Here is a 22,678-nt window from a genome sequence, read left to right on the forward strand (position 1 = left end):
CCGCTGACGGACCGGCAAAGCAGCGACTCTGTGACAGTGGTAATTTAAATTAACGTACTGAGATGGAAGTGCGTAAAATACATGATGGCGGAAATGCGAGCCACGCACGGCTCACAATAAATAAAACTTCACGCGGTATGAACTTAAATTTCTTCCCCAAGTACTTTCTTGACAGCCTTAGAAAGCCATTATCACTTGTTTTAACATAAATCCTTTAAACACTGTGTAAGAAACAGACGATCGCGTCTTTTAACAATATGCATGCAATGACAATATTATTTGACTGCTAAAAATTAAGTCATATGATTGACAAACATTTTCAGATATCCTGTACTCGAAAAATTGATACTACGAAAATGTGTTTAAGGTACCTTCATAAGAGTTTTTCAATTCTACTTTCAGATAAAACCCTAAATTTTTTGAAAATAAATAGTTGGTAGAGCTACGGAGTTTTACCACCAGTATCACTGTTGCCTCTGTGGGACTTAATTGTACGGCACTAAATTGTATGAGGTACTACTACTTTCTCGCAAATTCTTTAATCCCATTGCTAGTGAAAGGTAGTGGTTGAAGTCCCTCAAATGGTCTACTGTACGGAGGCAGCCAGAGAAATTCCCTCTGTGTGTGTGTGTGTGTGTCTGTGTGTGTGTGTGTGTGTGTGTGTGTGTGTGTGTGTGTGGTTAAAATGGTGTGGCGGACAGGATCCACCACTTCAGCTGCAGTGTAAATGAATTAGGTCCTGGGACTCTGGTTTTCCTTCTTCTACGTTAAACTAAAAGACGGAATTTTTGTGTGCGGCACTAAAATATAGATCTCACAAGTCTAATAATGTGCAATAGTCTATCCTAGGCCAGTGAGCTCCTCGTTGCTAACGTCACTGAACATTTATGAAAGGAACACACATTAGAGAAAGAGGAATTAAAAACACAGAATAATTAACATACAAAAGGTAAAAAAAAGGAATAAATGATCTGCGCTTCGGACGAATAAACCCAGCGCCTCTGGCGGCTTGCACGGTACTCCTGTCGCACGTGCAAAAACTTGACAATCGCGCACAAGCACATATACACAAATGGTACGCGGCTGCGGGTCACTTCATGCCCATTTTTCATACAAGGAACACTGATAGCAGTCTCCTAGCAGACCATCTTCTACGGATCCTAGAAGGGGTTTCTCTGCAGACTACGAGACATTTATGATAGCAACATCATGATACAGACTGCACGACGGCATATCTTCACGAATTGTTCACAAATCGTTGAACCGGACGCAGAAGGCCTTTGCCTTTTCCGGCCCATTCCCCGCTTTGACACCTGTACACTCTTTTCTGCGGGGAAAGCTGAAGACACTGCGACGTACCAACTACACCCCATTGATATGCAACGATATATTACTTCAGCCTGCTCGGATATCTCCGCCAAAATGGTAGCACCTGTGCAGCAGTCCTGCCACACTAGATTTGATTCATGTATTGCCGCTGGTGGTGGTCAGTTGGTTCAAAATGGCTCTGAGCCCTATGGGACTTAACAGCTATGGTCATCAGGCCCGTAGAACTTAGAACTACTTAAACCTAACTAACCTAAAGACATCACATAACACCCAGCCTTCACGAGGCAGAGAAAATCCCTAACCCTGCCGGGAATCGAACGCGGGAACACGGGCATGGGAAGCGAGAACGCTACCGCACGACCACGAGATGCGGTCGGTGGTCAGTTGGAAGACAACCTGTGATGATCTACTGCTGGTCACTGGTCAGAATCTATGTAACTAGTGAATGCACTTGTGTTGTTCGTTAGTATTATACAAGTGTGGGTGTGGGGACTTGTCAATACAAGATATCTCGTGAACGACTCGCACTAGGAGTCTGTAACAAACACTTGTGACATTCTAATTAACAAATGTTTTAATGTTTAAGAAGTGTGTGTGAATTCCTAAGAGGCCAAACTGCTTAGGTCATGGATCCCGAGACTTACACTCTAATTAACCGAACTTAAACTAACGTATGTTAAGAACAACACACACACCCATGCCCGAGGGAGGACTCGAACCTCCGGTGGGAGGGGCCGCGCGGTCCATGACATGGCGCCTTAAACCGGGTGGCCACTCCGTGTGGCTCTGACTTACCTTACTTTTAGTTTGTTAAAGTGAATGGGAGTCGTCCCATATGTGTATATCTGCCAAAAATTATTTTTGTAAGTAGTATTACAATATGTTAATTGACAAAATATAAGAGCCCGTCACCACCAATCCATTCCGTGAAAACCACACATTAACAGCGCTTGCATATTGCATATTTCGCGATAGTTGCGGGGCAAGTTTTAGGTGATTCAACCCGTGTGACAAAAGCAGGTAGTTGCTTCGAACATCATTAAATCAGGTAACATATTTCAATGAAAGTACATTATAACATCAGATGGTACAAAGAGCGGCGATCTAAAGGTGGCAGCTCTAAGCCGAAACATATTATATATATATATATATATATATATATATATATATATATATATATATAAACACAACGTAAAGCTTTCTGATTGGCTGATTGGTTTTCAGCCATCACGAATACCTCAAACATCAAATGAAGCTGTGGAACTGCAACACTGGACAAAAGAACGTCCTCAAAATAAGTAGACCCACAGCAGTTGTCGACTCGAGAAAATACTGAATAGTGGCTCTAACCCAAAAACTAAACATAGGTAGATCTCAATTTACAAAACGGTACACACGCATCACATACATAATTTGTACAGCAAGCATCTTTTTGGCTTAACATATCAGTGTGTTGGACAGTTACGGAACTTTATTTATGCTAACGTATTACGGCTTTTCGGGTATGAAAATGCATTCATTTTAGTTTTATTAAAATCTTTGTTGCGTAAGTAGAAAAATGTTATGCGAAGAAGGGGAACAGCTGTAATTACAGGCAAAGTGCGAGTGTCATATCGATAGTGAGAAACTCGAGCGGTAAGTGCGAGTTCGCGTGTAAGCTTTGAGTAGAGGATATATTTCACGCCGGAATAAAATATAAGACAAATACAGCCGAATACTTGTTTTCCGAATGTGGCATGTATTTACTGTTGACTTGGACATTGTGGAAAAGGAAAAGAACAATGATTTGAATATTAACTGTCACGATAAAAACAGTCAAGCGATTTACAGCCTTTGAAAGTTACTGGACAGACTGTGAATTAGCGGTTGGGAATCAAATAGCGAAACGGATGAGCTGTAACTTCCAAACCCAGCAAATTTTTCATATTTTCAATAACTTTGTACTTGACAATAATAACTGCAACGAGTGTCACAAACGTTACCGGAGTGCACATATGTATTCAGTTGTAGGTCAAAGATTGTTAATTGATTACTTGATAATTAACAAAGAAGCGACGTCCCTAATAATCGTCACAAGAGTATATCGAGGAAGCGACATCCATTCCGACCTTTATTTGGTGATGTCTAAAATGAATATAATAAGGTAGAGAAAGAAACAAATAATCAACACCCAAGATATACTTATTATAAAAGTATACAACTCTTATACGCAAATACAGTAAATAAACATCTGCTGATGAAACTCACCAATCAAGATAATAATGAATAACGCGACAATATAAATAGCAGAGTTCAGAAGGCTGCTTTTGAAGCACTGGAAAGCAGATTTAAAAAATATAGCAAGAAGGGATGTAGAATATGGTACGAGGAATTATAAAAAGTTATGCGAGAGTAAAAGGAAGCATTGGCAAAATACCTACAAAATAATCTACAAAATTAAGGACTGTATTTAATCGAAAAAGAGCAATTGCTAAACTAGATTATAAAAAGGTATGCACAATAAGTTTTGACAAACGCACAGGGTGTCCCAGGAGGAATGACCAATATTCAGGGATATGATTTGAACGATCATTCAAAGCAAAAGAGCCTAATAAACATTGGCTCTAAAATGTATCCCTTAAGAACTATGGGCACTTGTTTGGTAGAAGCGATGAGGTTTACAGCACCGAAGATGAACAAGTCCCTAAAGTTCTTAAGGTGTGAAATTTAGAGGCGATATTCAGTGTACATTTATTTCTCGCTTTGGACCGTACTACCATCTCTCAGCCGCGCGTGGTAGCTGCGTGGTCTCGTGCGCCTTGCCAACGGTTCGCGCGGCTGCCCCCGTCGGAGGGTCGTGTACTGCGTCTAGCATGTGTGTGTGTGTTGTCCTTAGCGTATGCTAGGTTGAGTTCGATTACGTTGTACGTTATTCTAGGGACCTATGACCTCAGCTGTTTGGTGCCATAGGAGCTTACCACCACCACCACCAGTAGCAGCAGCTCTCAAAATAAGAAGAGTTTGCAGTATCGAGGGCGTGGAAGTGCTCACGGCTCATACAGTATTCATTTTAGAGCCCATGTTTAGCAGACCTTTCTGCTTGATCTTACCGTTCCTATCATATTCCTGGATACTGATCATCCCACCTGGTACACTTTGTATAAGTAATCTAGAATATGACATTCTTGGACAATGGCTCAAATGGCTCTGAGCACTACGGGACTCAACTGCTGTGGTCATCAGTCCCCTACAACTTAGAACTACTTAAACCTAACTAACCTAAGGACATCACACACATCCATGCCCGAGGCAGGATTAGAACCTGCGACCGTTGCAGTCGCGCGGTTCCGGACTGAGCGCCTGAACCGCTAGACCACCGCGGCCGGCCCTTGGACAATAAGGAGTTGCTTGTAAGGCAATGTAATATTTAAATAGACAAGAACAAGATACACCAGCCGTTAAGACAATAAACGAAAATCAATTTCATTATGACCAAAACTGAATGGAGCAAGCTAAAACATATGAATGTGGAACAGGTTGATGTACTAACATTAGCAGAAATAGAAGAAGCTTCAAAAGTAACGAAAACCAGTAAGGCAGTTGGTACAGACGGACTTGACAACAAGTTACTAAAGTAATGCGGAATTCTCCATAAACTAAAATTTTAAATTTATGATGGGAGAGAGAGTGAATCCGAGAAAACAGTTGTGGACTCAGTTTTTAAGAAACCAGAACGAAAAGAAGGTAAAAATTATATCAGAATACGTGTTTTGACAGCTGTATAATAAGTTCAGGGTGTTTATAATCAAAAGTTGTAGAAATAACATCACTGGTCAGAATGACGTCAAATTGCAACGGAATATTGTTGGAGAAGGGGGAAAACGTATGGCAGAAGAAAAAAAATAGTGTGAAAGTTGATCAATAGGTGGTGCTGTAAGTGTCACAATACGTAAATGAGAACTCCCGTCATGCACACGACCAATTGAAGTTAGTATAAAGACACCGCGTACACGGCTATTCCTTCTTTCGCGCCTGAGAAGTTCGCCATCACTGTCTCAATGCAGGATTGCGCTCTGGTTGTAAGGCTGGGTTACAAGAAAGATGACTGTGCACAGGTCGCTCTGCAGAAGTTCCAGACTCTGAAAGGTTTAAAAAGTCGTTGGTCCGATAACTGCCATGGGTCTGGAGAAAATGATTCGGAAATTTGAAAAGCCGGATTCTTTTGATGTGCAACCCAGTTGAGGGAGGAAAGGAATTGATTCGACGTCAGTGGAAGCAGTGGCCACAGCAATTCACGAGGAGACGAGTGGTGGTATGCAAATTTGTAGTCTCCAAACACTGAACCTACTTGCTATCCATTAAAATTACCCGTGTGCAGGAATTGCTTCCTGTTGACCTGTCAACAAGAGAAACCTTTGCTTTAGAAGTTATTGCTCACCTGCAAGTGGGCACTGATTTAGCGTGGAAGATTTTGTGGACAGACGAAGCCCACTTCCATCTGACAGGATATGTCAATACACAGGATTGTCGAATATTGGCCACGGAAAATCCACACGCAAATCAACCAGTACCACTTCATCCTGAAAAGATCACTGTGTGGTGCGGGTCGCCCGCATAACTAATCATAGGGCCTAATTTTTTTCTAAGAGACACGTGCTTCCAGTCCTGTTACCTGCACCGTCACTCGTAATCGCTATGAGTGTCTTTTGCGCAACCACGTCATTCTAGCACTCAAACAGCGTGGATGTGTGGATGGGAACATTTTTATGCAACATAGTGCACCTCCACACATTGCAAATCCCGGTAAGCAGCTGCTGAAGCGCCATTTCGGAAATAATGAAACTATCAGCCCCCATTTCCCTACAGCCTGTCCCGATCACCTGGTCTTATCCCGTGTGAATTCTGACTGTGAAGCTATCTAAAATATGTAGCGTTCAGTGATCCAGCTGCAAACTTAGCTGCATTGAAGGCACACATTGCGCAACACTTTCTGAACATTATCCCGGAAATACTTCAGTCAGTTGTAGAAAATGCTATTTCCCGATTTCAACTTGTTGCAGAAAGCGGTGGACAGCTTATTGAACATGTTTTGCGCCAGTCACACGGAAATTAATAATCTGATTTGATTTTGACTGAAGCTTTTTACGCTGTTTTGGGCCTCAGGAAAATTAAAAACCGGTGTGATTGATGCTTTTAATTCGGTTTTTGGCCTCAGAACAATGAAAAACCGATTTCACCAATCCAATGTGATATGATCTTCCTGTGGTGGTTGGCCTTACGTAAAAAGTATCAGATTTGTACACCCATACACACTGAGTAATACAGTTTGTTTAATGTCAGACGTACAGTTTAGGCATTGTTGTATGATTCATTTGTCACTTGTAGTTGACCACTATTAAATTACGTTGCTTACAGTCCCATCTATTGCTACATTTTGTAACTATTTTTTTTTTCTGGTGTACGTTTTCCTCCTTCTCCGATAATATTCCATTACAGTCTGACGTCATTCTTACCAGTGGTCTTATTTTAACAGCGGTTTGACAGTTTTACTTTAATTATAATCACCCTGTACATGCCAAATTTTAACTGAAATTTCAGAAACAGTTTTAGAGGAAGAACAGAGTGGATTTAGACCTGAACTAACAACAGCAGATAATAGACTCACTTTGAAGATACTGATAAATAAATTAAGAAAATTTAGTAGTGGCACACACGTAATTTTGTAAAGGCATCTGACAGATTGAACAGGACAAAATTCTGGTCATAGCTACAACATGAGATTGCGCAACACGTGATTTGAGACTTACATACATAATGAGACTAAATTTGTAATAAAAGAAAGGAACAAAGTAAATAAGAACGGCATTACGAGTAACCAGGGAGTTAAGGAGTGTTGCAGCCTTATCTCAATATAATTTAATTTATATGCAAATTACTGACAGGTTTCAGATAGATTATATAATGGTAAGACAGAGATTAAGGAACCAGGTTTTAAATTGTAAGACATTCCCAGGGGCAGATGTGGACTCTGACCTCAGTCTATTGGTTATGAACTGTAGATTAAAACTAAAGAAACTGCAAAAATGAGGGAATTTAAGGAGATGGAACCTGGATAAACTGACTAAACAAGAGGTTGTAGAGAGTTTCAGGGAGAGCATAAGGGAACAATTGACAGGAATGTGGCAAAGAAATACAGTAGAAGAAGAATGGGTAGCTTTGAGGGATGAAGTAGTGAAGGCAGCAGAGGATCAAGTAGGTAAAAAGATATCCTTGGGTAACAGAAGAAATATTGAATTTAATTGATGAAAGGAGAAAATATAAAAATGCAGGATACGAAACAGACAAAAAGGAATACAAACATCTCAAAAATGAGATCGACAGAAAATGCAAAATGGCTAGAGGACAAATGTAAGGATGTAGAGGGTTTTCTCACTGGGAGTAAGATAGGTACTGCCTACAGGAAAATTAAAGAGACCTTTGGAAATAAGAGAACCACTTGTATGAAAATCAAAAGCTCAGATGGAAACCCAGTTCTAAGCAAAGAAAGGAAAGCAGAAAGGTGGAAAGAGTATATAGGAGGCCTATACAAGGGCGATGTACTTGAGGAGAATATTACGGAAATGGAACAGGATGTAGATTAAGATGAAATTGGAGATACAATACTGCGTGAAGAGTTTGACAGAGCACTGAACGACCTGAGTCAAAACAAGGCCCCAAGAGTAGGCCACATTCCATTGGAACTACTGACGGCCTTGGGAGAGCCAGTCCTGACAAAACTCTACCATCAGGTGAGCAAGATGTATGAGACAGGCGAAATACCCTCAGATTTCAAGAACAACATAATAATTCCAGTCCCAAAGAAAGCCGGTGTTGACAGACGTGAAAATTACCTAACTATCAGTTTCATAAGTCACAGCTGCAAAATACTAACGCAAATTCTTTACAGACGAATGGAAAAACTAGTAGAAGCCGACCTCAGGGAAGATCAGTTTGGATTCCGTAGAAATGTTGGAACATGTGAGGGAATACTGACCCTACGACTTGTCTTAGAAGCTAGATAAAGGAAGGGCAAACCTACGTTTCTAACATTTGCAGACTTAGACAAAGCTTTTGACAATGTTGACTGGAATACGCTCTTTCAAATTCTGAAGGTGACAGAGGTAAAATACAGGGAGCGAAAGGCTATTTACAATTTGTACAGAAACCAGATGGAAGTTATAAGAGTTGAAGGACATGAAAGGGAAGCAGTGGTTGGGAAAGGAGTGAGACAGGGTTGCAGTCTCTCCCTGATGTTATTCAATCTGTATATTGAGCAGGCAGTGAAGGAAGGAAACAAAAGAAAAATTTGGAGTAGGTATTAAAATCCATGGAGAAGAAATAAAAACTTTGAGGTTCGCCGATGCCATTGTAATTCTATCAGAGACAGCAAGGGACTTGCAAGAGCAGTTGAACGGAATGGACAGTGTCTTGAAAGGAGGATACAAGATTAACATCAACAAAAGTAAAACGAAGATCATGGAATGTAGTCAAATTAAGCCGAGTGACGCTGAGGGAATTAGATTAGGAAATGCGACACTTAAAGTAGTGAAGGAGTTTTGCTATTTGGGGAGCAAAATAACTGATGATGGTCGAAGTAGAGAGTATATAAAATGTAGACTGGCAATGGCAAGGAAAGCGTTTCTGAAGAAGAGAAATTTGTTAACATCGAGTATAGATTTAAGTGTCAGGAAGTCATTTCTGGAAGTATTTGTATGGAGTGTAGCCATGTATGGAAGTGAAACATGGTCGATAAATAGTTTGGACATGAAGAGAATAGAAGCTTTCGAAATGTGGTTCTACAGAAGAATGCTGAAGACTAGATGGGTAGATCACATAACTAATGAGGAGGTATTGAATAGGATTGGGGAGAAGAGAAGTTTGTGGCGCAACATGACCAGAAGAAGGGATCGTTTGGTAAGACATGTTCTGAGGCATCAAGGGATCACCAATTTAATATTGGAGGGCAGCGAGGAAGGTAAAAGTCGTAGAGGGAGACCAAGAGATGAATACACTAAGCAGATTCAGAAGGATGTAGGTTGCAGTATTTACTGGGAGATGAAGAAGCTTGCACAGGATAGAGTAGCATGGAGAGAAGCATCAAACCAGTCTCAGGACTGAAGACCACAACAACAACAACATGCAAATAACACGATTAAAAAGTGGAATGAAGATACAAAAAGCAACAAAGGAATAAAATTAGACCAAGAACATTATACAGTACGAGTCAGGAGAAAAGGTGCATACTGTGAAAGGTGATTCTGAACCAAAAACTTCATATGGAGGTTCGCGCTATTCACAAGGGTCTCCCTTGAATAACTCGAAAACCGCCACCTCCAGACTTCCAGCGAATACTTTCCACAGTACGAAATTAAAGTGCATTAGATTTCCTGCCAGAAAGGTCTGATAATTTATGTGAATATACCGCGAAAATATTGAAAACCTCACGATACCCACCTGCACCGCAAATTCAGAAAGATTTTACAGCGCAATTTGCGCTAGTCCCGCATCAAACTGTTAGACTCACCTTCTTCTACACTGCTTTGGTTCATTGTAAAACATGAAAGTAATTGAACAGTTTAGAAAATAAATAACAACGTACGTTAAATGTGTTACTTGTCGGAAAACATTCCAAATAGGGCACATGTGCGTATGAAATTCTTCATTCAGAATCAATAATACCATTATCGCTCAAAGCATGTTCCTTTCCTGTTGACTTACCTTGTATACAAACATTAAAGTAGGCTGATTATCACAGTAAAACAGTCGGTACAGAAGAAGAAGACTATAGAAACACTTTAAAATTAAGATATTATTTCAGAATACCAATAGAAAAGGTGAGATCTATATTAGTGATATAAAACTAAATAACGGAGCAGGGAAGTAATTCTAACTTCTAGGGCTATAACATTTCTTTTGACAATGATAAAGAAATTAAGAACTAAGCAACAAAATTTTAGCCTGTCTGCAGAACAATGAAGAAACAGTAAACAGAAATGGCAACAAAATAAATGCAATTGAAATTCTATTAAGCGCTAGCTGTTCCACTGAAGCAAACCAGGAAATCACAGAAAGAACAGTGGTGTCAGAAATTAAATTCCTTAGATCAGAGAAAATAGGTAAACTAGAAGATGGACCAAAAGACGAAGATGGAAATATTTCCAATAGCAGAGAAAAATCGAAGCATATAAATGGCGATGTATGAAACATTTAGAAAGAAAGCAACACAGCAGATACCCTTTTATGGGGTATACCCAATTGGGAATGTGGGGTAGGTCAGTCCCAAAAATGATGGAGCTGAGAGGACGGAATGAGTTCCTCGAATTATGAATTTGTGGTATCCAGTATTGTTATCATGTAATGGACGTCAAAGCTGTCAATAGGATAGCGAGGTCCCGTGAGAATACAATAGCGGTCGTATGGGATCCAGCGGAACCAATGATACAGGCCTGCTGGGCCAAACCTGCAGTGGGTCGGTACCACGAACGCCCTCCGCCGCCGCCGCAGAATAGGACGGCCGATGTCAGCTAGACATCCCACATCCCAGTCAGAGTTCGAGCCTCTTCGCTTCCTGATGGTACGCAGAAGCTGCCTAGTCGTGGCTCCCACACCATAGTTCACGCTTCGTCCAGAGAGCCTAATCCTTGTTGACACTGAGAGCTGGACTCTGTTTCTTGTCGCATTATTTGAAATGAGTCTTGGGACAAAATACAAGTTAAGTAAATTCTCTGTCTGTTGTATTTGTTCGCTAATCATTTCTGCTCCTGTCCAGATTACTTACAACGTTAGTTGCCACACCAGTCTGTAGCCAACCTCTCCTCGCCATTCTGTGTAAAGTCATACACAACAGCATGTGTATGACGATGTTGTTGATGAAGATGACGATGATGTAAATACAATAACTACGTATTTATAAACCTGTAAACACCGTCATGACGAACGTATTTCATATAGCTACAAACAGACTGGATAAAAATATGGGGACACCGCGAGAAATGAATATGTTAGCCAAGGCTGTCGGTCACATTGTTGTATTTGACCACGAATGGTCAATAAGTTGCTAGTGTCAGTAGTGGTCGGGAAGGTGTCTTGTGTAGATGTGAGAGCTCTTGTCGCGGCTGCTTCAGAAACCTAGGTGGCCCAAGTGTTTTGTATAACTTCTCATGGTTGGGATACACAGTTATATAACACTTCTTAAAAGACATCATACTCACCGTTGACTGTATGAAATATATATAATTAAACAAACATTTCATTAAGATAGTAGCGTACTTATAAAAATTGGTGAGAAATATACATAACTCGCATTCCGTCATCATATAAAACTATCTGTCATTGTCAAAATGTAGCCTTTTGACTGCGAGAGTCCCACAAGATCCGATGAGTTCGGCACTTATTACATCGTTAAATGTTGTTAAATATTTGCTGTATTGTCAATGTTACCATCGCTCTAATGATCTATCACAAATAAAAGCTGAGGTGCACTGTTGGCGCAAAAATACACTCACTAAAGATAATGCATGTGCACGTAGCAAAGATAGTGCACACCAACGAAACGACTTATAATCTTTATATCGTAAAGTCTTTTCGTCTGTCGACATGATACAGCTTTGTAAATAGTGCTATGATTTCAAGGGGCAGGAGGATAGCATGGGAATATTTATTTATAACATAATAAAGGATAATACATGTGTTATCTGTTAAAAAGCTCTCACATTGACTTAAGTGCTCGTAAATGAGATGAAGACAGAGCTCTGGTATATAATACTTTGTGTGCGTATACATATTACGAATATGAATGGCGTAAAACGCTCGCCAGCAATCCAATTCACTGTGCAGCACTATATATCGAGACAAAACATCAGAATGCCTCCGCACAAATACAGGATTCATCCCTCAACCAGGCTCTATTATAGCTAACAAGACTACGTAAATATACATACTATTCCGTGGAAAATGCTTCAAATGTTTTTGATAAGTGTCCAAAAATAACAGTACAGTTCCATGAATCATTGTTGAAGTTGATTGATACAATAAATCTCATTCTTCAGATACAATGTAATGTAGAGGCTACAGTAATTTTAGAAAAATATACAGAAATTAAATACATTGGAGTATGCATTTCTTTCCTCGTTATAGTCCATAATCTTATCTTTACAGTAAAAAAGAAACAAGTGTTTTGTGTTTCAAACGATATCGCATCGAAGGGAAGGTGGGAAAACGTCATCCGCTACCTCAGTACCTACGATAGCGTGTACTGAGTGGTTGTGACAGACGTTCGTCCCAAAAGGCAGTGACAAAAATAAAGGACGGCAGCTGCAAAAGTCTCTGCAGAACTGGTATCACATTCGAGAGAACCAAGACGTCATGAAGGTTGCTCTGCAAAGAAGGAATTATAGGGAGAGTGGGAATTACAAAGCCACACATCAGTGACACAAAAGCCGGTAACAAGAAAACTTGGTGCTGAAACCATGTAATTCCGAGTATGTAGCGATTCAGGAAAGTCATATAGTTGGATGAGTCTTGCTCCACGAGACTTACAACTTCTGGCCCAGTTTATGTTCCAATAGTGAAACATTGTTGGGTTTCTTGGATAATTTGGGCAGGCATACCGTGGTTTTCCATGACCACTTTGACTTATCAAGTCCATCCCGTGGTACAATATTTGTTCCCCCGTGCTAATGCTGTGTTCTCAGACGCAGAGCCCCAGTTTACATAGGTTGCATCGTTCAGGACCGGTTTTGTTTGCACGAAGAAGAATTGTCACAGCACCCTGGCCACCACATCACCAGATCTCAATATTCATGAGGATTTATGGTCTACTTCAGAGAAAAGTATACGTGCTCCCTATGTATCTCAATCATCGTTACCTAGACAAGGCGCTACTTTGTAGGAAGGATGGCATATGATTCTCTTGAAAACGTACGAGACCACTATTTAGCCATTCCGGGACGACTGGAAGCTGGTTTGGATGCCAATCCTTTTCCTACACCATATTATCCACAGTAATGTGTTTTTCGTCTGGTGTGCGAATATTTTTGTCCACCTCTTGTACGTGCGTGATGCTGGCACGCTAAGGAGGAAACGACCATATACATAAAACAGGACTTGTCTAATGTAATACATACTCATTCATCTCGACCATCCCAGACGAATTATGCGTAATCTAGTTTCATTTCTCTTTAAGGTCCTACTGTGCATTCGATCCATCAACCTATTTCATCTGCCGTACGGCAGCAGAAGACGGGAAGACACTCGTTGCCCTTCTCGTGTAAGAAAGTTCAACGTCCAGAAATTTCGACTGCGGTGGCCGTCAGCAGTTTCCCTTTGCAGTCCCACAGCGCGGCTTCTTTCGCCGTTGATGAAGTGTTTGTGCCAGTCTTCTGCAAACAAATCCGTCCGATTAGCCTTTCTGCATAGAATAACGATAACGCTGGCAATATATATGTATGAGGCCTGAATAACGAGATGAACTTCTTGCTGCGCAGAAGAGACGCCGTCTGCGTCCCAAGGAGCTCCCCGCCCAGTAGATCGAAGAGCGTGCGTTACTCCGATAGCCAGCTGATGAATATTGCTCGCTGGCTGACGTTCGATATTCATCCACACAATATTAAAAATACGAATCCCGGGTTACACACTGGTTTCCAAGAGCTACGAAAAGTCCAATTAAGAGGCGCCCTGCAGTAGAAATAATTGAGTCACTTCTGAAAATTAACAACGAAGAACTTTTAGACATTATATTTCTTTGCAACCTTTTATGCAACAAAATTACTGAATCGCAGGGGTACGATTCCTGCAACTTCCACCAGGACCGTAGCTGATACATAAATATTTACTGAGATGTGCATTGAGTAGTAATATCAAATGGGAGGAAATGCGGAGGAGAAAGAGTTCATGGATGTAACTGAAATCTGAGAAAATTTCAATAAATTTAGTGTATTCCATAAGCTTTAATACTTCGTCCAGGACATCAAATATTCCTCTGGTGATACTTCGACTGTGCAATTGACAGATATCAAAAGACAAACCCCAGATTCAGTTCCATACGTCCAAGCCCAATGCCCGCAAAGCCGCAACAAAAGCGTCTGTCACAGACCAAAGTAATGCTCCAAATGTAGAAACGTTGCAGTCTCCGATCTAAACAAAAGTAGTCACACGAATAGCTGTAAAACCCACACTGCTTACCATTTTACTTGGTTGGCCATTAAAATTGGTGGTATAGCGAAGCCTCGGAACTAAAATTACAATGAGAGCTTTAACTTGGCATCATTTATCTGCAACATCACATTAATGTAATTTACATTAATATCTTAAGTTACTATTGTATATCACTTCACTTCTTCTGCTGCACGTTACACATTATTAGAAGAGCGTACAGCAGACTGTACAGTAGTGTCAAATGTAAACTCTAAGTGAAATATTAACTTTTCTTGATACTGTATCTTACATCTTTACTTCTTTCCTTCCTCTTTTTATGTGTTGTCAATACTAATAATGTGAATAGGCTCTCCTTTCTTAAATTAAGGAATAATTCCACTAGATCATTATTTTTTATTCTTAACTAGACCAACATGATGAGTTTAAAGAGGAGATGAAGACTAGAATGGCCAAAAGATTATAAGAGCTGAACAATCCCACTGAAAACATAAAGAAAGAAGACGGACAGCCAGAATTGTACGGCAGAAGAAATCTTGAATATGGGAAACGACTATTGAATGAAATTGTCAATTCCAGGAAATCATTGCGCTCCTTCTTTCGGCTGACAAGTTCTGCTAGAGGTACTTACAGGCCGCTGGTTTTAATCGTAACGTGTGGTGGCAGAAGAGTGGTCTGAAACTTTCTGGCAGAAGTAACCTGGCAGACGTAAAGCTGTGAGGACGGGTCGTGAGTCGTGCTTCGGTAGCTCAGTTGGTAGAGGTCTGTGAAAGACAAAGGTCCCGAGTTTGAGTCTTGATCCAGCACACATTTTCATATCATCGCACAATCAGCTGCAGAGTGAAAATCTCATTCCAGAAGAGTGGTACTCAGTGGAGCAAGCAGGTGCCTTTTGTAGGTATTTTGACAAGGAACTAAATCATGACGATCAGGTAGAAACTAAAGAACAGGAGTGAGTACGGGTGATACAAGAAGAAAATTCTGAGGCGACTAAAAATGAGATAAAAGCATCCTGGAGGTCATTACAAGGACTAAGTCTCCAGCTGATAGAGGCATCGATGTGGACCTATTTCGGTAAGAGGGGAAAGTGACGATAGAAAGCCTGAGGCGACTTATGGCAGAAACATGTTAAGCTCAGGAGTCCCGAGCATGATAAAAAAAGGCACTTGTATGCCTGATTTTTAAAATAGGGTTATGTCACAAAAGTGCATCACTGCCGACGGAGCTCGCTGCTTGAGATAAGATGTAAATTTTACACCTCTCTGACACTAAGAGGACTAAATACTTAGCTCGGAGAGATTTTAGGCACATACCAGTGTCGATTTACCCCGAGATTCTCAACCAACGACCACATCTTCACATGGAGAACATGATGGAGATGTTTTACAAATCCGATGAAGACCTACATCTCACATTCACTGACAGCGTTGATCGGACAGCCCTCTGGAAGATAACGCAGGTGTTTAGCATACCACTGAATCACATTAGGCTGACTGCAACGGATCAAGTGCCAAATCAATTGCCGGCACCCTTCACAGTTAAGTATGGGTTAAGGCACGCTGATCTGTCGCAAGGGCTGTTCAACATTGTGCTGGAAAGAGAGAGACGTGCGATTGGCCGTAATAGGATGAGGATGTTGGTTGGATGTGAGGCGATCCTTGCATTTGCTGATGATTTCGTGATTGTAGGCAAATTCATCTCAGTATGTGCTAGAACGAGTAAACTAAGGTTACAGGGGAACAATGAGAGAACAAAGTATATGATAATCTCTCGTCGACAAAATGATATGGACGCAATCAGTATAGACGGTCACAATTATGAGTGGGTTCAAATATTCAGTTATTTAAGTTCAATGTTGTCGGACAAGACTGTGATAGAGAACGAAATTAGACAAAAAATAATATATGCGAACCGAGAATACTGAAATTTAAACCACCTGTACATGTCATGATTTGCATTCCATGAAAGCAAGATAGAGTGGTATATGTCACTAGTACCACAGGTCATAATGTATGGTTGTGAGACATGGGCAAGGACACAGACAATGGAAGAGTGCACCCGTGCATATAAGGGGAAGATTTTGAGAAAAATGTATGGTTCGGTGTGTAACACAGAAAATGGAAGATGGGAAAGATGGAACAATGTAGATCTGTATCGGCGGTTTAAGAAAGCTGACATGGGGAGAGTGGCTGCAAAAAAGTAGACGACAGTGGAAATGACATGTTCTCGGAGCAGAGGGTATTCTCCTAAAAACTATTACTACATCAGCCAAAGTGGTAGAAGTTCGAGTGGTAGTCCAGGAACGAGGTGGCTAGAAATAACTTCAGTGAACCTGGAAGAAGTAGATCCAAAAGCCACCACTGAGGAAGCCCTTGACAGAAGTAAACGGAGAAAAATATGCAATCAGTATATAAACGAGGGTTAGGAATCATACCGTCATTGTAGCAAATATGGTTACAATAGTTAATAAATGAGTCAAGAAGCTCGGGAGAGTATATCCGCTAGAAAGAGCAGTTCTTAGCATTTCTGTTCTACGGTGAACTGACATCGCTTAGTTCCGGTAAGATGGACGTTGAGACATTATGGACATATTTCAAGGTGGTTGTAAATCATGGTCTAGAGGATTAGCACCTAGTAATAGGATTAAGGAGGGAAAATATCCCTGATGGTTCAATAAAGAGATTCGGAAACAGCTGAGGAAGCAGAGGTTTATGCGCTCCCGGTTCAATAGTGATTGTGCAAATGACGCTAAGCCAACGTTAGTGGAGGTTCGTGAGTCTGTGTAAAGATCTACACGAGAAGCATACAACTACTACCAGTGTCATACCTTAGAAAAAGATGAAGCAGAGAACCCTAATTCTCGTCCTATATAAAATCGCTAGGTAGGCCTAAGGCTTCCATCCGGTTACTTGTTGACCAGTCTATCGTGGTAGTTGAAGACAGCAAAGCGAAAGCCGAGGTTTAAAATATCACATCCAATAAATCGTTCACGTAGAAGAAGCAAACAAACATACCGCTGTTTGACCAGAACAGACTCTCGTATGGAGAAGTAGGAAGTAAGCAACCCTGGCGTAGAGATACAACTGACGGAGTTGAAAACAAGGAAGTCACCAGGTCAGGATGAAATCCCAGTCCGCTTATTTAAAGAGTACTCGACGACATTACCCCTTACCTAGAATGCAATTATCACGAATCTGTCGACCAGCTCAAATTCTCAAGAGAATGGAAGAAAACGCAAGTGATTTCTGTCAAGAAGAAGGGCAAAAGAAAACCGACCCGCCACATTACGGACCAACACCTGTAATGTCGGTTTGGGGCATGTTCTCAGTTTGAATATAATGAAATTTCTTGAAACCGAGAAGCTTATATCCATGAATCAGTATGGTTTTAGAAAGCATTGCTCGTAAGAAGTTGAGTTTGCCCTTTTCTCACATGATGTACTGCGGAATATAGATGAATGGTAACAGGTAGATTCCCAATTTTAGATTTCCGGGAAGCATTAGACATGGTGTCCCATTGCAGCCTGTTAACGAAGGTATGAGCACGTGGAATAAGTTCACAGATAAGTTGCTCGAAGACTTCTTAACTAATATAACCCATCCTGCTGTCCTCGACAGCGGATGTTCATGAGCGATAAGGGTATCGTTCGTAGTGCCAAAGGTGACAGGACAGTAATTACTCTCTATACATAAATTATTTGGAGGAAAATGTGGGCACCAGTCAGCGGTTGTTCGCTGACGATACTGTGGTGTAGAGTAAGGTGTCTTGTTGGGTGACTGTAAGAGGGCAAAAGATGTATTAGACCTAATTTTTGGTTGGTAGCTTTCAATGTAGAAAAATGTCAGTTAATGCGGATGAGTACGAAAAACAAACGCTTAATGTTCGGATACACCATTAGTAGTGTCCAGCTCGACACAGTCAGGTCGTTTCAATATTTAGGCGTGACGCTGGAAATAGAGGTCAGCAAACAGAGCGTTTTGATTGCTCTAACTCGGTCAGGTCCACCGCGCTCGAACACGGTTTGCGCGAGTACGAACGTTCGAAGCGGGTAGGCTGTGGTTGAACGAGGCGCCGTGTGCGTGGGAGGACAGCGCTCGTCGTGCTGCTGTTGCTACCGTTTTAGTGCCAACTGTGTGTGTGTGTGTGTGTGTGTGTGTGTGTGTGTGTATGTGTGTGTGTGTGTGTGTGTGTGTGTGTGTGCAGGCCGGTGTTGCTGCTGACATACTCCCAGCAGCTGATGGAAGAAAACTCACATCAGTCTAGTTACACTATATACGTACATTCCTGAATGGTAGTCTCTAATTGCGACATCACTGTGATCGATAACGGAAAATAACGAGAACTTAAAGACAGTCTTGAGTTTCAAGGCGATTCAATGTAACTATCAGCTTTTGTAAGGTTGGTAGTTCAGCATCAAATTGCTCTTTTTTTGTAGCACCATATGATTTAATGATTCAAATGTATACATGTGAATTTGGCCACCTGAGGGGTCACATATAACATGAGAAATTAATGCGGATGAATGTGTGTTGTGGTCTTCCGTCCTGAGACTGGTTTGATGCAGCTCTCCATGCTACTCTATCCTGTGCAAGCTTATTCATCTCCCAGTACCTACTGCTCCCTACATCCTTCTGAATCTGCTTAGTGTATTCATCTCTTGGTCTCCCTCTACGATTTTTACCCTCCACAGTGCCCTCCAATACTAAACTGGTGATCCCTTGACGTCTCTGAACATGTCCAACCTAATGATCACTTCTTCTGGCCAAGTAGTGCCACGAACTCCTCTTCTCTCTAATTCTGTTCAATACCTCCTCATCAGTTTTGTGATCAACCCATCTAATCTTCAGCATTTTTCTGCAGCACCACATTTCGAAAGCTTCTATTCTCTTCTTGTCCAAACTATTTATCGTACATGTTTCACTTCCATACATAGCTCCACTCCAAACAAATACTTTCAGAAACGACTTCCTGGCACTTAAATCTATACTCGATGTTAACAAGTTTCTCTTCTTCAGAAACGCTTTCCTTGCCATTGACAGTCTACATTTTATATCCTCTCTACTTCGACCATCATCAGTTATTTTGCTCCCCAAATAGCAAACTCCTGTACTACTTTAAGTGTCTCATTTCCTAATCTAATTCTCACAGCACCACCCCACCTAATTCGACTACATTCCATTATCCTCGGTTTGCTTTTGTTGATGCTCATCTTATATCCTCATTTCAAGACACTGTCCATTCCGTTCAGCTGCTCTTCCAGGTCATTTGCTGTCTCTGACAAAATTACAATGTCATCGGCGAACCTCAAAGTTTTTAATAATAATAATGGTTACAAGAGAAGCCTTGGTCAGTGAAAAGTATTGCTTCAGAGATGTAGAGACGTAAATAAAAATGTATTTGCTTGCCTAATAGATTACGAAAAGGCTTTTGACAGAATAAAACACAACAAATTGAATGAGATTTAGAGAATTATTGGAATGGAGGAAAGAAATCTGAAAATCGTCAAAAATGCGCATTGGATCAAAAATCGAAGTTGCTTATTGATGGAGAACACACGGAAGCAACTAAAATTCCCAGGGGAGTAAGACAGGAATGTATCTTTTCAGCCATACTATTTAATATACACTTAGAATTTATATTTAGAAAATCCCTGGAAGGAGCAGAAGAAGGAACTTTCATAAATGGCATAAGAGTAAACATTTCTGACACTACGCAAACATTCCAATTATTAACGGACAGAACTGTAAGGGTCAGAAGTCAGTAAGGGCTTCAATTAAACACCACGAAGTAAGAACTCATGGTCGTAAGTAAGAAAAATATTACAGGAGTAAATTTAGTCGTCAACCAACTACGGAAAGGGTAAAACAATATACGTACCTGGAAACTACAATAAATGAAAATTGGGATACTTCGTAATAAATCGACATTCACTTCGGGAAGCCAGAAGTGCTGCCTTCAAAAACCATAACCTAACTCTTAGAACAAAATTCAGAGTTTTGCACTGCTATGTATATCCTGCCCTCCTTTATGGAGTATAGACATGGACCTGGAATGAAAACGTGAAGAAGCTGGAGGCCCTTCAATTGTGGCTTTATGGGCAGATCCTGGGAACGCCTTGGACACAGAGGGTGACAAACGAAGAAGTGTAGAGAAGAATGAACACAACACCAAAATTAATCATAATAATTTAATTCCAGATGTTGCTATAGTTAGGACATATACGTAATAAAAAGGCATATGATTTGCTACAAAAAAAATACTTCAAGGGTTCTGGATGATGAATATCTTGATTTGACAACCTCGCGTGCTGGTTCAATATGTCTTCAACAGAACTATTCCCTATTGATAACAACAAGAGAAGAATAGCCATCATGATCGCCAAGATCCGAACCACACACGCACCGAAAGAAGAAGAAGAACATGAACAAAATTATTTTACCAGAAGGAGATTTTCACTCTGCAGCGGAGTGTGCGTTGGTATGAAACTTCCTGGCAGATTAAAACTGCGTTCCCGACCGAGACTCGAACTCGGGACCTTTGCCTTTCGCGGGCAAGTTCTCTACCAACTGAGCTACCGAAGCACGACTCACGCCCGGTACTCACAGCTTTACTTCTGCCAGTACCTCGTCTCCTACCTTCCAAACTTTACAGAAGCTCTCCTGCAGAAGTAAAGCTGTGAGTACCGGGCGTGAGTTGTGCTTCGGTAGCTCAGATGGTAGAGCACTTGCCCGTGAAAGGCAAAGGTCCCGAGTTCGAGTCTCGGTCGGGCACACAGTTTTAATCTGCCAGGAAGATTCAAAATTATTTTAGTCCCTGTTATCGTAATTACATTGAATCGACTCATTTTAGATCAAGTCTCCTTCGTCCGTCCGAGATAAGCTTCCATGTCGCATTGAATTACTTTCACTATTCACAGATTAGACTGAAAGACAACACATTCTCCTCACTAAATTAGATTACTTGAGGAAGGGACTATGATTACGTTGCCATCTCTCAAGCCGATCTTCGTCGTCGTCCTTACCCTTTCGGGTTAATTAAAAGTCGATATCATCGGTAGATTGAGTATGGTATGAGCCACGGTGTAGTCTCTTGCATAACAAAGACTTATTTAGTTGCTGACATTTTGCTCAGCGACCTTAAATAAACTTTTGCAGTTACTTCAAAAATAGTGTATGATTTTACTGCCACGTTATAATTTTGTGTTAGCTTTTAAGTTACCCATGTTTCATCAAATATTGGACTGACAGTCCGAATTTCGACGTTCTCCTCTATGAGACGAGAACGGCCGTCTTCCAGAGCTCGTAGTATCTACAGATTATAGACAATGATAAGACAGCTATACTATGCTTGCCAAAATACCGGTGACTCTGCTCTAGCGTTTTGTCGTTAAGTGCAATTTTCGTTTGCTGGACACGCACATTGTATTAAACAAGGAAATATGGTCTACAATAATCTAAACGTACCTCTGTATCTTCGGGACCTGTACTACAACGACTTTTGAGTTTTCAACCCATGACAAAACAAACTGAAGTGATGGATACTTTTCGCCTTCCAGAGCTCCTACTGCATCTTTGGATTACACTAAAAATGTCACGAGATCGTTTGCAGTGCTGTTGCCATAACCAGTAAGTTTATTAGAGACCCCTCTCCTCGGAAGTATTTCCATGATTTTATCGTACTCCTTAACTACAAACTGTAGCATTCTGAACAAGCTGTGTAACGTACTCTTTTTTTTTTTCTTGCTTCAGGTTTGTCTGTGTCAAATTCAAGTCACTAATTTTCTTCATGAAACGGAGTTTCTTTAGCAGCATAAGTTATGTAATAAATCGAGCAACCTCATTTATGAAATAATCATCAAGGAATGTGCGATTCAAACCTGTGTTCAAAACATGTGTAATGAATGCATAAGTCTGAAAGGCTGCAATGCCTTACATTCATTACCGTCGCGGCCAGCGACAAATGAAATAGTATTAAAGTGCTAGAGATTTACTTCCAACAATTTGAATAAAGTTTCCTCATGTAGCTCTCAATAAATTCCCCAGATATTTTTCTTCTCTTAAAAGAGAGCTGTCACAGATGTCATACTTCGCAGTGCCTAATCTTGATAAACAAAATGCACAGTAATAGATATGTTACACGTTTCCCTACATGTATTGCCCATATATCCGCTGTGCATCCA

The 22,678-nt window shown here is 40.8% G+C and overlaps 1 protein-coding gene across 2 annotated transcripts in view; it reads right to left on the minus strand.

Moving 5' to 3' along the window:
• LOC126273009 (lachesin-like) overlaps window positions 1-22,678 on the minus strand; it is an 822,715-nt gene that overhangs the window by 245,191 nt on the left and 554,846 nt on the right. The window lies entirely within an intron of this gene.

The sequence above is a fragment of the Schistocerca gregaria genome, chromosome 5 (genome assembly GCF_023897955.1).
Source record: "Schistocerca gregaria isolate iqSchGreg1 chromosome 5, iqSchGreg1.2, whole genome shotgun sequence".
NCBI lineage: Eukaryota > Metazoa > Arthropoda > Insecta > Orthoptera > Acrididae > Schistocerca > Schistocerca gregaria.